This window comes from Delphinus delphis, chromosome 5 (assembly GCF_949987515.2).
Source record: "Delphinus delphis chromosome 5, mDelDel1.2, whole genome shotgun sequence".
Lineage (NCBI taxonomy): Eukaryota > Metazoa > Chordata > Mammalia > Artiodactyla > Delphinidae > Delphinus > Delphinus delphis.
In genome coordinates this window covers 53,942,462-53,956,016 of record NC_082687.1, presented here as the reverse complement: position 1 = coordinate 53,956,016, position 13,555 = coordinate 53,942,462, and the positions used below count along the sequence as shown (strand labels likewise).

The 13,555-nt window shown below is 36.3% G+C and overlaps 1 long non-coding RNA gene across 2 annotated transcripts in view; it reads left to right on the top strand.

Moving 5' to 3' along the window:
• LOC132425430 (uncharacterized) overlaps positions 1–13,555 on the top strand; it is an 89,770-nt gene that overhangs the window by 507 nt on the left and 75,708 nt on the right. For both annotated transcript variants that reach the window (XR_009519438.1, XR_009519437.1), the window contains exon 2: positions 9,283–9,397. This is a non-coding gene — a long non-coding RNA (uncharacterized lncRNA). The remainder of the gene's footprint in view (positions 1–9,282; positions 9,398–13,555) is intronic.

The following is a 13,555-nucleotide window of genomic DNA, read 5'->3' as shown; positions in this document are numbered from 1 at the left end:
ATTGACTCCCCTTTCACTTTTCTTGGAAAACAACAAGAATTAGTGTGACTCAATAATATTACGGTTTATCTTTCATTCTAAATAAGTGTATGTTTGGAGAAATGTCTGTAGGATTTTAAAAACTGACAAATACTTTGACACTATGTATTTATATCATCTGTAATGTATGATATTTTTGCTTAGAATTTCTTCCCATTCTGGTGTGGAGAGAGGGTCCAGGCAAAAGGGCATTATCCTTTGTGCCTCTATTCTCTTTTCAACTTGCACATCTCCAAATACCTGGAAACTTCATATTGCTCACCTATGCCATCATTCAGATCTCTCAATCAAGTTGTGTACCTTTTCTACATAATCATGAAAATGAACTTGGTCTGTGTCCCATTCTTTCAAGGTTCTGCTCTAGGACTGGACTAATCCCGTCTTCTCTCTTTATTCTAGAATTAATAGATATAAATATCTTTGAAAAGTTCGCTCCGCAAATAACACCAGTTTCTCTCCTAATTTCTTTTCCCTGTTTCTTTCCTTCTTAAATATTTATTGAATGCCTGTTAAACATTAGGGCCTAATGACTAGACGATGATTAGGTGATAGCGATACAGTGATCCCTGATTTCATCAGTCTCATTGTGGGAAGGCAAAAAAATGGAAAATAAATGAAAAATAACATTAGAAAGTAAATACTATGAAGAAAACTTTATAAGGTGAAGAAAAGAGACTTGGGGAGGAGGACAGAGACAATTTTAGACATAGTAGTCAAAGGTGGCCTCTTTGAAGAAGTGACATTTGAGCTAAAAACCTAAGTGATGTGAGTCCTGTGAATATCTAGCAGAAGAGCATTCTAGACTGAGGGAAAATCAAGTGTACACTTTAAAATTTTTCTTTTTTGAGATTTGTCACCTTCTGGTGTATGTTTGTTTATTTGTAAATTGCCCCTCTACCTTTAAAAGAGACTGGTCTTTTCCTGGAGAAGGAGATTCAGAGTGTGAGGAGGAATTTGATGGGAGGGAAAATCTCCATTGCTGGCTTCGAAAAGGGAAGGGGGCACATAGAAAGGAATGGGAATGGCCTCTAGGGGCTTACAGTGGCCTCCAGCTTCCAGCCAATAAGAAGAAGGGGACCTTGGCCTACAGCTGCAAGGAACTAAATTTGGTCAACACCTACATGACCTTGGAAGAAAACCCCAAGTTCCAGATCACAACAGGTCTGCTGGTACCTTGATTTCAACTTTGTGAGGCCCTGGGCAGAGAACCCAGCTGTGATGGGCCCACAATTATGACCTTAGAACTGTGAGCTAATAAATTTGTGTTGTTTTAAGCCACTATGTTTACAGTAAGTTGTTATACAGCAATAGAAAATGAATATACTGAATATTATCTAAGACCCACATTTTTCCACATTTTAACTTCCTTGAAATTGCAATGTATTTTTTTTCTTTTTTATCAGTACAGAAAATAATGGTGTTCTTAAAACTGATGTCATGATTTGGTGAAGTATAGTGTGAATTATTTCAAACAAACAATATAACAGATACCCAGATTTAAATGTATTCTTACATTTGCAAAATGGGGAAGAAAATTGGAATATCACTAGACTTTTCACAGTGAAACTTTTGTCAGAAGAAAGTGGAACAACATATTTTGGGTACTCAAGGGACAAAGAATGCACTAAGGATTTTATATCCAGCAAAACTAACTCTCACGTGCAAAGGGTATAAACTACTATCAACACTTGATATGATATCAGTATTTGATGAGACTATCATTTTCATGAGCCCTTCCTGGAGAATTACTAGAGAATGAGCATCAGACAACGAAAATGATGAGAAAAACATTGACCTAAGGATTGGTTCAGGTTCTTTACGGAAAATCATAACCTGTTGTGTGTAATTAATTCTTTATTACTAATTCTCCTGAGTTCTGTCACCTTAACTTTTGAGTTTTTCTATTTTCTTCCCAGCTTTTTCAAGATATAATTGACAAATAAAATTGTAAGATATTTAAAGTGTGCAATGTGATGATCTGATATATGTATACAGTGTGAAAGGATTCCCTGCATAGAATTGTGTTTTTCTAATTCTGAATCATGTTGTTCTTTCATACCTTGTATCATTTTCTTAATGTCATTTAGCTAGTTTAAAAATAGTAACTTTAGGTTTTGATCTAGTTTGTGACACATCTTTGGGGCATGCTTTCATTATCTGTAATGATGATGTTATACTCCTTATTCTCTCTCTCTCTTTTTTTTTTTTTTTTGCCGTACGCGAGCCTCTCACTGTTGTGGCCCCTCCCGTTGTGGAGCACAGGCTCCAGACGCGCAGGCTCAGCGGCCATGGCTCACGGGCCCAGCCGCTCCGCGGCATGTGGGATCTTCCCAGACCGGGGCACGAGCCCGTGTCCCCTGCATCGGCAGGCGGACTCTCAACCACTGCGCCACCAGGGAAGCCCTATTCTCCCTTTTATGATAATAATTTTGTATAGTATTTGAACTTGATATTTTTGGGCAGCCCAGTTTTATGTGAAATTACTGTTCTTTAACTTTTAGTATGAGGCAGGCTTCCTAGTCCAATAAGACTACATCCATCTGAAACAAAACTGTATTCCAAGAATGTCAGGTTTCTGGCTCATTGCAAGGAGGGAGGCCACATTCCATGGAGCCCACCATGGGATGCCTCATCAAAGGAAAAGGTAGGTTTATTATAGGAATTTGGGGAAGTGTAGAATTTAGGAGAAATAAAACGAAGTAGTATTTTGATAGACTCAAAAGAAAGGAAGGATGTATGTAAGGGGGCCTACCTTAGGTCTGGACTGTAACATGGACCCTGTTTTTTTGGTAGCTACAGAGTCGAAGTAGGTGAGGAATGTGTCCATAAACCCCTTTTCTGAAGTTCTGGAAGTAGAGGCTGTTTCTCTATCACATAACTCAGATCATCTAGCCAAGAATGGGATATTTCAATCTTAATGAAAGATTTCAAAGAGCAAGTTTTTTGACAATCTATGATTTTAGAGAAAAGAGTTCTCTGTGAGTAAACAAAGCAGCAGTTACTCATAGTGGGTTTTTTTGGTGACACTACAGCATGTTCTTGGGAGAAATACTATTTTCTGTTAACTTTACAGCTGGCTTTATCTGTGTTTATTATCTATACCTGATGAATGGCAAAGCAGATTTTTACTTTCTTAGTCCAAGCTCATTTTTACTTTCTCACAGGTTTCAGGAAAACTTTTCTAACGTCAGAGAGCTCCTTTTTTGTTGCTTTGGTGTAGTGCTGAAAAATATGGTGGCTTGATTTCTGTGATTTCCTTCATTTCTGTTGTCTCTGTGCTGCATGTGTTTATATGTGTGTATGTATGTATGAATGCATAGTTACATTCTCAAGGCATGGTACAATAATTTTATTTTAAAATCTTTATTTTGGGTAATTTTAGATTTACAGAAAATTTGCAAAGGTAAAACAATTTCTGTATATACTTCACTCAGCTTCCTCTAACGATAACATCTTACATAACCGTGGTCCATTTGTCAAAACTAAGAAATTAATACTGGTTCAATACTATTAACTAGCTACATATTTTATCTGGATTTCACCAGTTTTTCACTAATGTTCTTTTTTCTGTATGGATCCAATCCAGGATACCACAATACATTTAGAATTGCCCTGTCTTGATCATCATGTAAGTGTACATTGTAATGAATATCTTCCTGAAATTTTATGTACAAATTGGATTTCTGCAAATTAAATAGTTCACATCATAAATTATAAAGATAATAAACAACATCTATATTGTGTTTTATAATTACACAGGCTATTTACATGCATTTTTCACTTCATTCTCCTAAGTTATTCACTATTAGCACAGAAAGGATATTTAGCAGTCACCTCAGTATACAACCCTATTGCTTTATAGAGGACGAGTCAAAGAGGTAAAGAGTTTAAATGTCTTGGATAAATTCACATCATTACAGGTACAGAGCCATGACTAGCTTCATCCCTCGTTGAGTATTTCTCTAGTATATTATACCCAGATCCCAACAATTGGAATACCTGTTCCGTGACTGTCATAAAGAATAGGAAGTACTACGTCCTGAGGTCAGGCCTTCATGAACATGGTTGGAAAGCAGCCAACCTCCTGAGTTTTGAAGCAGGCTTCTGTGTCCAAAGATGTTGCGATAACATTTGAACTGGCTTGAAGCTGATTATTACAGACTATTTAGAAGAACCTAGAGGGAATTCCTTTGCGAAGGAAATAAACCTTTTCAAAATGTGAATAATTATCATCATAAGTGGTCTATGAATTAGGATATATGCATATCCCATTTTCCTGAAATATTTTTTAAAAATTGCCCATAGAGCAATAAAAAGACAAGTCATTTTAGATTAACGATTGAAATATATTTTTCAAGGCACTTTATTGTTTGATTTAACTGATTATGCAACAGTGACTAGAGATAAAATATAATAAATCATGCTCCTAAGTTTAACCTTCTTCAAATATTGGTAGAAAACAGATGACAAACCTGAAAATCCCTAAGTGGGACTTCATGTTTTTGTGTCTTTCTAGGCAATATGCTGTAAATGCATCTGGATGTGCCCTAATTGGATGATAAAGGCACCTCAACCCCTTTATGAAAGAGGATGCTCAGAGCCCTACTCCAAAGATGAATTCAGCCACAGTCACTGTTCACCATAGACTCAAACTATACTATCCAATTTCACATCTTTTTTCTTGACTGAAACGACGTTCAGATCATCTCCCTTCTCATCTTCAGCTTGTTTTCTCATCTTTGGTTTGGCAGCCAGCACCTCTAGCCTGGAGGCATCAAACTTCAGCACACACCAGAATCTCCTGGCCTGCCTATTAAAGCAGCTTGTTGGACCCCCACTAGCATTTATGCTTCAGTATGCTTGGGTAGGGGCTGAGAATTTGCATTTCTGACAAGTTCCCTGGTGATCTGTGCGCTGCTAGACCTAGGACCAAATTTTGCGCTGCTCTAACTTGCTTCCTCTAACTCATTCTTTGGGCTACCTCTAAACCTCCTTTCAGTACGGCTTTCCTTACTGCGTTCTGGACTGCACGGATCTTTGTGTTAGTCTTTTGTTTCTGTTGCTTAGTTTATTTGCGGTTCCATTCCTCTTGGCTCTGATGTCATGTTATACTCTGGATCCTGCCTTTAGACATGCCTTATATTTACCATTGCAAGGTAACAGAAAAAGAATTAGTAATTTTGGGTACAGAAAATGTTTGTGATTGGCTTTTCTAGCAAAGATAACTGGGATATATGTGGACAGAGGGAGGTAGGTATGGAGATAGAGAAAAAGTTAGTACGGAATTCTGTCACATAAATGTGCAAGGCATCATAAAATCTGAGGGAAGCAGTGATGGAGAATACAATATTGTTGATAATATGGTTAAGGTTATTGTATACTGAGTGCTTGTAATTAAGGTTTCTACTCAAATATAGGCAGCCCCATTATCTCATATAAAATCACAATCGTAATACTCCAGAGTAGATGAAGTTGAAGACTTCAGATACAGCTAAGAAAAACTAGGAAGCTGGGTAAATGGAGAACTGTTCCTATAATCAACTATCAGCAGGAATGAGAAATAGAAACTGACTTTACAATCAACCAGCAGAAATCCAAGAAAGCCTGAACCTACACTCAGGTCAGCTAGTTTCTGAATCCTGTTCAACACTAGGTCACTGATTTCCTTTTCAATGGTGTAGTGCCTAGAGGCACAGCTATTTGCAACATCTTTGCCAGTGACGGCATTCTAGAGAGACCTTCATCACTTACAATTCGTTGTAGGTCTATAAACATTCTTGTGGGGACATACTAGATAACACTATTCTCACTGAAGAAGGTATTGAAAGAGTCATCTCTCACAATCCTCTTATCACTGGGCTTTGAGTGGGACGCTGGATTTTATATTCCAGGAAATAGAGTTCCCAGCAGCTGTTTCTATTCTGGACACTAACCTCACCAATGTGATTAGGGATGCTATAATGCAGGGTGGTAGAAACAGGAAGCAAAGGTGAGGGAATAGATACTGAGTCCAGGTTATCATCTCCAATAAGGTAGGAAGAGAGATATCTGTTTTAATAATTAGTAAAATGACAAGTTTAGAATAAACATACTCTAAAGATTCTTTATTATCAATTAAGATAATATTAAGTAACAATGGCAACAACAGCAAATTACCTGCATGAATCCTCAGCCCTCTGCTGGTGAGATTTCATGTTTAGTTCCAAATGTTGGGCAATTCTGGATGAAAGGAATAGGCAAGAAATAGATTTGCCTACCACCAAGTTTCGTGGATAGATCTGGTGATTGCTTCAAAATGGGAGATGCTCCCATCACTTTTAATACTTCTACTGAACATAAATTATGGTCATTGATGACATCTAATCACAGCTTCTTTTTAGTCATTTAAATTGCTGAAAGACAGGTTGACAGACATCACACTCCTTCTTTCTTGGTAAGAGATCTATCTTCTTTCTTGTTAACAGAATATCAATTTTATTCAGACATAAGGCTGCCATGAGCTTCATGGGAGGCTAGATTTCTCCCTAACCCTAGATACTGAGTTATGATTGGACTAAAATAGTCAAAATCCCAATCTCCTTAGAGTTGACTGGTTTAGGCATTGACATGTTAGGCGGTTCAGGATAATAAGTGAGAGGTAGTCCTATGGATGGGTTTCTGAAGAAGATTCTCCCTATTGATAAGAATAGACACATCATGGAAATATTCCCTTTTGTGTCTTTGGACTTACTCTGTGAGGAGATGCCTCCTGCAGCCGTTTCAGGTTTTTCCTGGCCAAAATGGACAAGCCTGAGATCAGAAAACTCATATAGTGCATATGCCAAAATCCTAAATTTCCCGGAACTCTGAGTCAGCTAAGCTCTGGAATGCTTGATATGTGAAATAGTTTATTTTTGTTTAAGCCATTTTTAATTGGGTTTCTCATTCTTCTAGCTTAAAGCATCCTAATTGATGAAGGTAGTATTTTTCTCCATTACTGAATAGAAACATTAAGGCAGCAAACTTGTATTACATCTGCACTCTGAAATATCTCAAAGAATTTTACAGAGTTTTACATATTTCATTTTTCTTAGCATATACATGTAAATATATATACAAAATTATAAATATATAAAAAATATATTATACACACACACATATATTTCCTTGAACCACAGTGTGGGTCTTGCTGTGTCACTCTTTAGGGACAATGATGATATTATACTAATTCCATCCTTTTACTGAAGAAGGAAAAAAGTTAACATTGGCAATGTCCCACAGCCTCTCAGCCTGAAGTCAGAATTGATCATTCAAAGTTGCTCAAGAACACCAAGATAAGAAATTTGGATTTTGTTTTAAGTGGGATGTGGAGTCATTAGAGAGTAAGCAGACTAGTGACATTTTAATTATATTTAAAACGAGCATTCTGGCTGCATTGTGGAGAATGGATTATAGCAGAGCAAGAGGAATTTGGTGAGAAGTTTGTGGCTCTAATCAGGTTGAGAGAGGTGATGCTGGATTAGACTAGGTCAATGACAATAGAAATAGAGAAATAGATTTGGAAAATGTTTTGAAGACTGAACTTATTGATGGATTAGGTATAAGATACTAAGGAGAGATAAATTAAGAATAAATCCTGGATTTTGGCTTGAACAAGTTAGGCATATTTTGGTGCCAGCATTGAGATGGAAAGAATAAATGAGAAAGTGATTTAGGGAAGAAATAAAGAGTTCATTATAACATAATAAAGATATATTGAGTTTAAGATGTACATGAAGAGGAATCAAGTATAAATTTGGATCTATGAACTTGTAGCTTAAAGAAGTCTGAGCTAAATATATAAATTTCATAATATATATATAAATATGTGTGTGTACATGTGCATGTGTTTGTATATGTGTATACACACACACACACACACACAGAGTACTGGGTGATATCCCCAAGGGGGAGAGGGTAGACAGATAAACCAAGAATCCCTAGATCTGAGCCCATATAAACATTAGGTAGAATAGAAAGAGGAAAAAATGAAACTGAGAAAGAACTCCTAGTGAGATAGGAGAAAAACTGGGAGGGGATGGTTTCACAGAGCTAAGAGGAATGTCTCAAGTGGGAAGCAAATTGGTATAGGAATTCATCACTGTCTGGTTCAACTCAAGTATTGATGCTGGGCTTTGTTCTTAATTTGTTAAGGAATTACCACCCCCTCTTTTCAGTGGAATTAAAAATATACTAGACTGATGAAAATTGGATTTCTACCCAGAATAGTTATTCAGATGGGGGCTCAGCCTTGTTTTAGGATGATTACTGTTTTCATGAATGGCTAAGGGATATTGTGCTGATATCTGAAAATGGAAGGCCATTCACCAGATAGTGATAAGAAAAACAACAATGGGGCTTCTCTGTGACGGCAATCTTATTTACTCACTTGAAGACAGAGGGATGGCCTTCAGACATCAATTAAGCTTCCATGTAGCTCCCTGGTGCTTGACAATTTCCCAACCCACCTCTTTGTCTTGTGCTCTCTCCCAAATTAAGCTTTCTCTTTCAACTCCTGCCACTCCAGTATTCTCCAAGATATGGCCCAGTCCTCCTTCACCTGAGCTCCTTACAGAGAGAATGAACAATTGTTTGACTGTTGATGAAAATTACAGTAAGTCAAGAACAGAGAAATCACCATTAGTTTTCATAGTAGGGTGATCTTTGGTGACCTTTACTAGAGTTTCACTGGAGTAGTAAGGACAGACTACAAGGTGACAGGTGTTGAAGATTAAAAGGGAAGTAAGGAAGAGGAGTTATCAGGTGTGGACAACTCTTGAGAAGTTTTCTGGGAGGGACAGTAGAGAAATGAATTGTGGGAGGTGAAGCTGAAATTGAGTATATGGCTGAGGAGGATTTTTTTTAAGATGCAAGATAAAAAGCATTTTCATACAGCAGTGGGAATGATTTAGTAGAAAGGGGGAGATTGATGGTATAGGAGGACAAGGGGATATCCGAAGAAGTGATGTCCTTGAAAGGTGAGAGAGAATGGTATCCACAACACAAGGAGAGGAATTGGCTTTTAAGAGGAGCAGGGACAAGTCTTCCATTGTAATAGGAGAACACAGAGAACAGGATATAGTTTAGGAATGTTTAACAGTGGGAAGTTGAGAGAGCGCTCCTCTGATAAATCTTTGTCAGCTTCTGCATTTCTATTTCTTTGGGATCTGTTTTCTATTGAATTTGACAGTGCTGTTCTGATAGTGGTTGCATTTTGTCAAATAGATTGTCACGGGATTGTTATCTGCAATGGACTTGGAGACCTTATGAAGGTATTCCTGGGAACTACATCTATTGGGGCAAGCAATTGTTGTAGAGGAACCAGCTATCAGTGAATATGGTAAGTGCATCCTAGAAAGTAGAACACATTCAGCATGTTTAGTGATAGATAATTACTAGTTGCAGAGATCAACTAGTAATAGAGAAAGCAGTGGATGAGAGTGCAGCAAGATACATCCTATTAGGTGTGTGGAGCATAGTAATTAAAAATCTGTAAAAGTAGGGAGCATTAGAGATTTTGGTACACAGACCAGTATATAGTTTGCAGCAGAGATGCGTGAAATAAAAATAGCATGTTCTCCTTAGTTAAAGTTGGTTTAGGAGCAGACTTCAGTCCCATTCTAATGGAGAGGAGGCATTAGAATGGTAGGAATAAGGCAGGACCCCATTCTAGCAAGTCTAGCTTTCTGAAGAGATCACTGGGATAGTGAATTTGGCAAGAAAATAAAATTTGAATCCTTTTACCAGAACTAGTGTATAAGTTTGGAAAGTGGGAAGTGGTCTTAGAAATAATGCAGAGGCTTAGTTCCTATCAGAAGGATTCATGTTTTCTGGGGCCTGAAGGTTTTACAAACATCACAAAATCTAAAAAAATTTTTAAAAAAAGTAATAATTTTAAGCATTAACTGCTTGACATAACTCTAAAGTACTTTTTCCCATAAATTATTTTGGCTTCATACTCCCTAATTATGTCTTAGTATAACAATGTTTTATAATATAATGTTTTATATAGTGATAGTTTAAAATTTTTTCTTTCAATTTCAAAATTCTTTGTAAGTAATGACATCCTAACATTTAATCGCATACATTGAGATGCATGAAACAGATGTACTCACTGGCTTTAGTACTGCTACAGTTTTGTACCCTACAAACACAGGAATTCTGATAAATTTTACATTTCCAGTCAAAAAGAAAAAATAATGTAGGCATTTATAATTGTATATGCTGCACTGTTGAGTATATTTCTGAAAGGAGAGAATTTCTATTTTAACTAGGATTTGATGAGGACCCAATCTTTTTCTTACAATTTTACATGCTAAGTATATTAGTTTTCCATTGTTGCATAATAAATTACCACAAGCATAGTGATTTGAAACAACACACATTTATCTCACAGTTTCTGTGGGTGTGGAGCCCAGGCTTGAGACTGGGTCTTCTGTTTCGGGTGTCAGCAGGCTGTAATCAAGATGTTGGCCAGACTGTGCTCTTCTCTGTAGGCTTGACTAAGGACAAATCCACTTGCAGGCTATCAGGTTGTTGGCAGAATTCGTTTCCTTGCATCTGTATGACTGAGGGTCCCAACTTCTCATTGGCTGTCCACCAGAGGCTACCCTCAGGTCCTAGAGGCTGCCCACAATTCCCTGCCACATACTCTCTGCAAAAGTAGTTCACAGCGTGGCTGTTTGCTTCTTCAAGGGCAGCAGGAGAATTTCGGGCTCAGTCAGCTAAGATAATCATATATAATGTAACAAGAGTCATGGGAGGAACATCCTATCACCTTTACCTTATAGCTTAATCAAAGAAATGATATCCCATTACCTTTTCCATAGGTAAAGCATGGTTGGAAGCAAGAGTACCTTATACAGGGGTGTGATTTATTGGGAATAAATCACAGGGGTGTGATTTATTGGGAATCACTTTAGGGTGGACATGCTAAAGAGTGAAATAATTTCTGTAGACCGGTTTCTGTACGTTTTATACCCTACTTTTCCTCCACTACTCAAATAGTTCTGGTGCCATACTCTAGACACCTCCATATCATGATATGACCTCTACATATCATGATATGTATGGACCTACACTTTCCTGTCACTATGCCAGGTAAGTCTGTATGGGGGTAACAATATTTTATCTAGTACTATGCCTAGATGCTTACTGTGATGGTTAGCAGTGACTTAACTACACATGAAAGTGACCAAGAACCACAAAATATCCCTCTAGATTCAATGTAAATATATACCTAATTCAAGTTCCCCTTGGCTGGATCCCAAAGCTATCCATGACCATTCCAACACCACCTCATCTGAGGCATGAGTGTGACAGAGGGGAAGTAAAAGTGAAAAGAGATAGTCTTAATTATTGCAATTATAATATCTTATTTTTATGAATTTTATAAAAACATGTACCCATGGGAAGACTTCTTTTCCAGGACTCATGAGGTGGCTAAATGAGGAGCTTTGAAATTAAGTTTCATTAGCTTCATGGGAAATCCACTTCAGGTTACCACATTCTTTTTTTTTTTTTTTAGTTTTTAGTTTTTTAGTCTTAATCACATTTTTAAATTATTAATTTGACAATTATTCACTTGATCTCAAGTCATAGTTAGAATTTTTAAAACTTATGCAAATTTCTTATCCAGTGGACTAGTTATAAAAGAAAGTCAATAATTGGGTGGAAGTTACCCTCTATGCATCAGATGAAGATTCCAACCACAGGAGTTTAAATGTTCGGATTTAGATTGTGAAAAATAATAAAGTTCTTTTCCCTTAGGGCTACATTTATTGTGTAATTACAATGTACCAAGACTATATTTAGCCTTTATTCTTTGTGTTTAAATTGTGTGCTGTTAAATTTTGTGATATACATAGTCCTGATTTTATTTTGAGAAGGTAATTGGTGATTGTAGCAGGTACTTCTGTCTTCTGATCCCCAAAACATTCCCCTCTTGCTCTCACAAAAAAAGAAAAAGAGAGAGGAAAAAAAGAACTAAATATTTTTTTAAAGTTATCAGGTGACTAAATGTTCAGGGAAATTGAGTGCTGCTCTCCATAAGATAAAACATACCCTTAAGGTGTTTAGGGTAATCCCTTTCTCCTTTGCTAGTGATAGTTTAGAGGTGGTCATGTGCTCCAGTTCTAGCCAATCTAAGAGGAAGTGCTGAGGGTTCTGGGAAAGAGAGATGTATAGTGAGAAGCCACCCTTTCTTTGTGCCTTTGAGACTTCTAGTTGGTGACAAGTAGTTTCTGATCACTAAAGCCTAGAGGAAGCAGAGAAAATGACTCAAAGCTCTGAACTAACCAACTCTGCATGCTTTCTTCTGGACTTCCTGTAACGTGAAATGAAAACATGCCACGTCTAGTCTGACATTTCTATTGCTTACAGCAGAAAGCACTCTAACAGAAACAGCACAAAAGTCATACAAACACACATATAATATTTATTGTACCTTTTCCTCATTAGAAAAGCAATATATGTTCATTCTGGAAATTTGGGATACAGGTATTCACAAGATATTTAAAAAATCATTCAGAGGTAACTATATCAATACTTTTTGCACATATTCTATTTTTCCTATGCATGCACTTTGTATATTATATAATTTAAAAAATTAGACTTACTGTTTTATACCTAATTTTTATACTTAATAACCAAAAGAATTAAATTGAAGATTTAAATCAATTAATCTTAGAAATTAAATTGAATCTTATTCTATTTAGTCTCCTATGGACACAATTTATAGTAATTAGACAACAAGAATTGGTTTGACATTTGAAACTAAGCTAAAGGTAAAATAGATGAAATTCAAATGTATTTTAGCTGCTCATAAATATTATCTCTTTGTGACTACCAAGTAAGTTCTGAGATAGGGCACTTAAAATTTTTTTCTAACTCATTTACACTGATTTATGCTGCTGGGAAGATTATGTTTGTAGTACTCCAACATTTTTGGTTTGTTTGTTTTAAGACATGATATCTCTGTTTTGTAGGCTGAAATTGAATTTGCACAATCTTTTAATTCATTTTTGTTTGTTCATGTCATGTATTACTAAATTGAATTTAGCAAGAGGAAATTCAGTTTTTAACCAGTTTTATATGCCAAATAGAAGAGGAGATATCCAAGATAGAATCTTAATTATCTGATATATTGGATTAACTCTGCAGAACATATCCTTTTTTACAAGGAATCCTCATCTTTTATTATGACTGAAAATAGAGTAAATGACTATAATACCAAATATGAAATACTCTATGTTGAGTGATGTATCTTTAACTTAAAAGCCACATTTACCTTTTGCACTATTAATTTTGGTATAAATCCATATCCACATTATAATTTACAGACCACAACATTTATATAATATATTTATTCCTGCCAAGTTTTTCATTACATGTTGAGCCTTAAGAGAGTTTTTAAGGTTGAAAATGGTGAGTGATCAAATTGAATCAATCCAGTACAGTTTCAATATTAACATTATTATGAATATATATATATATAAAA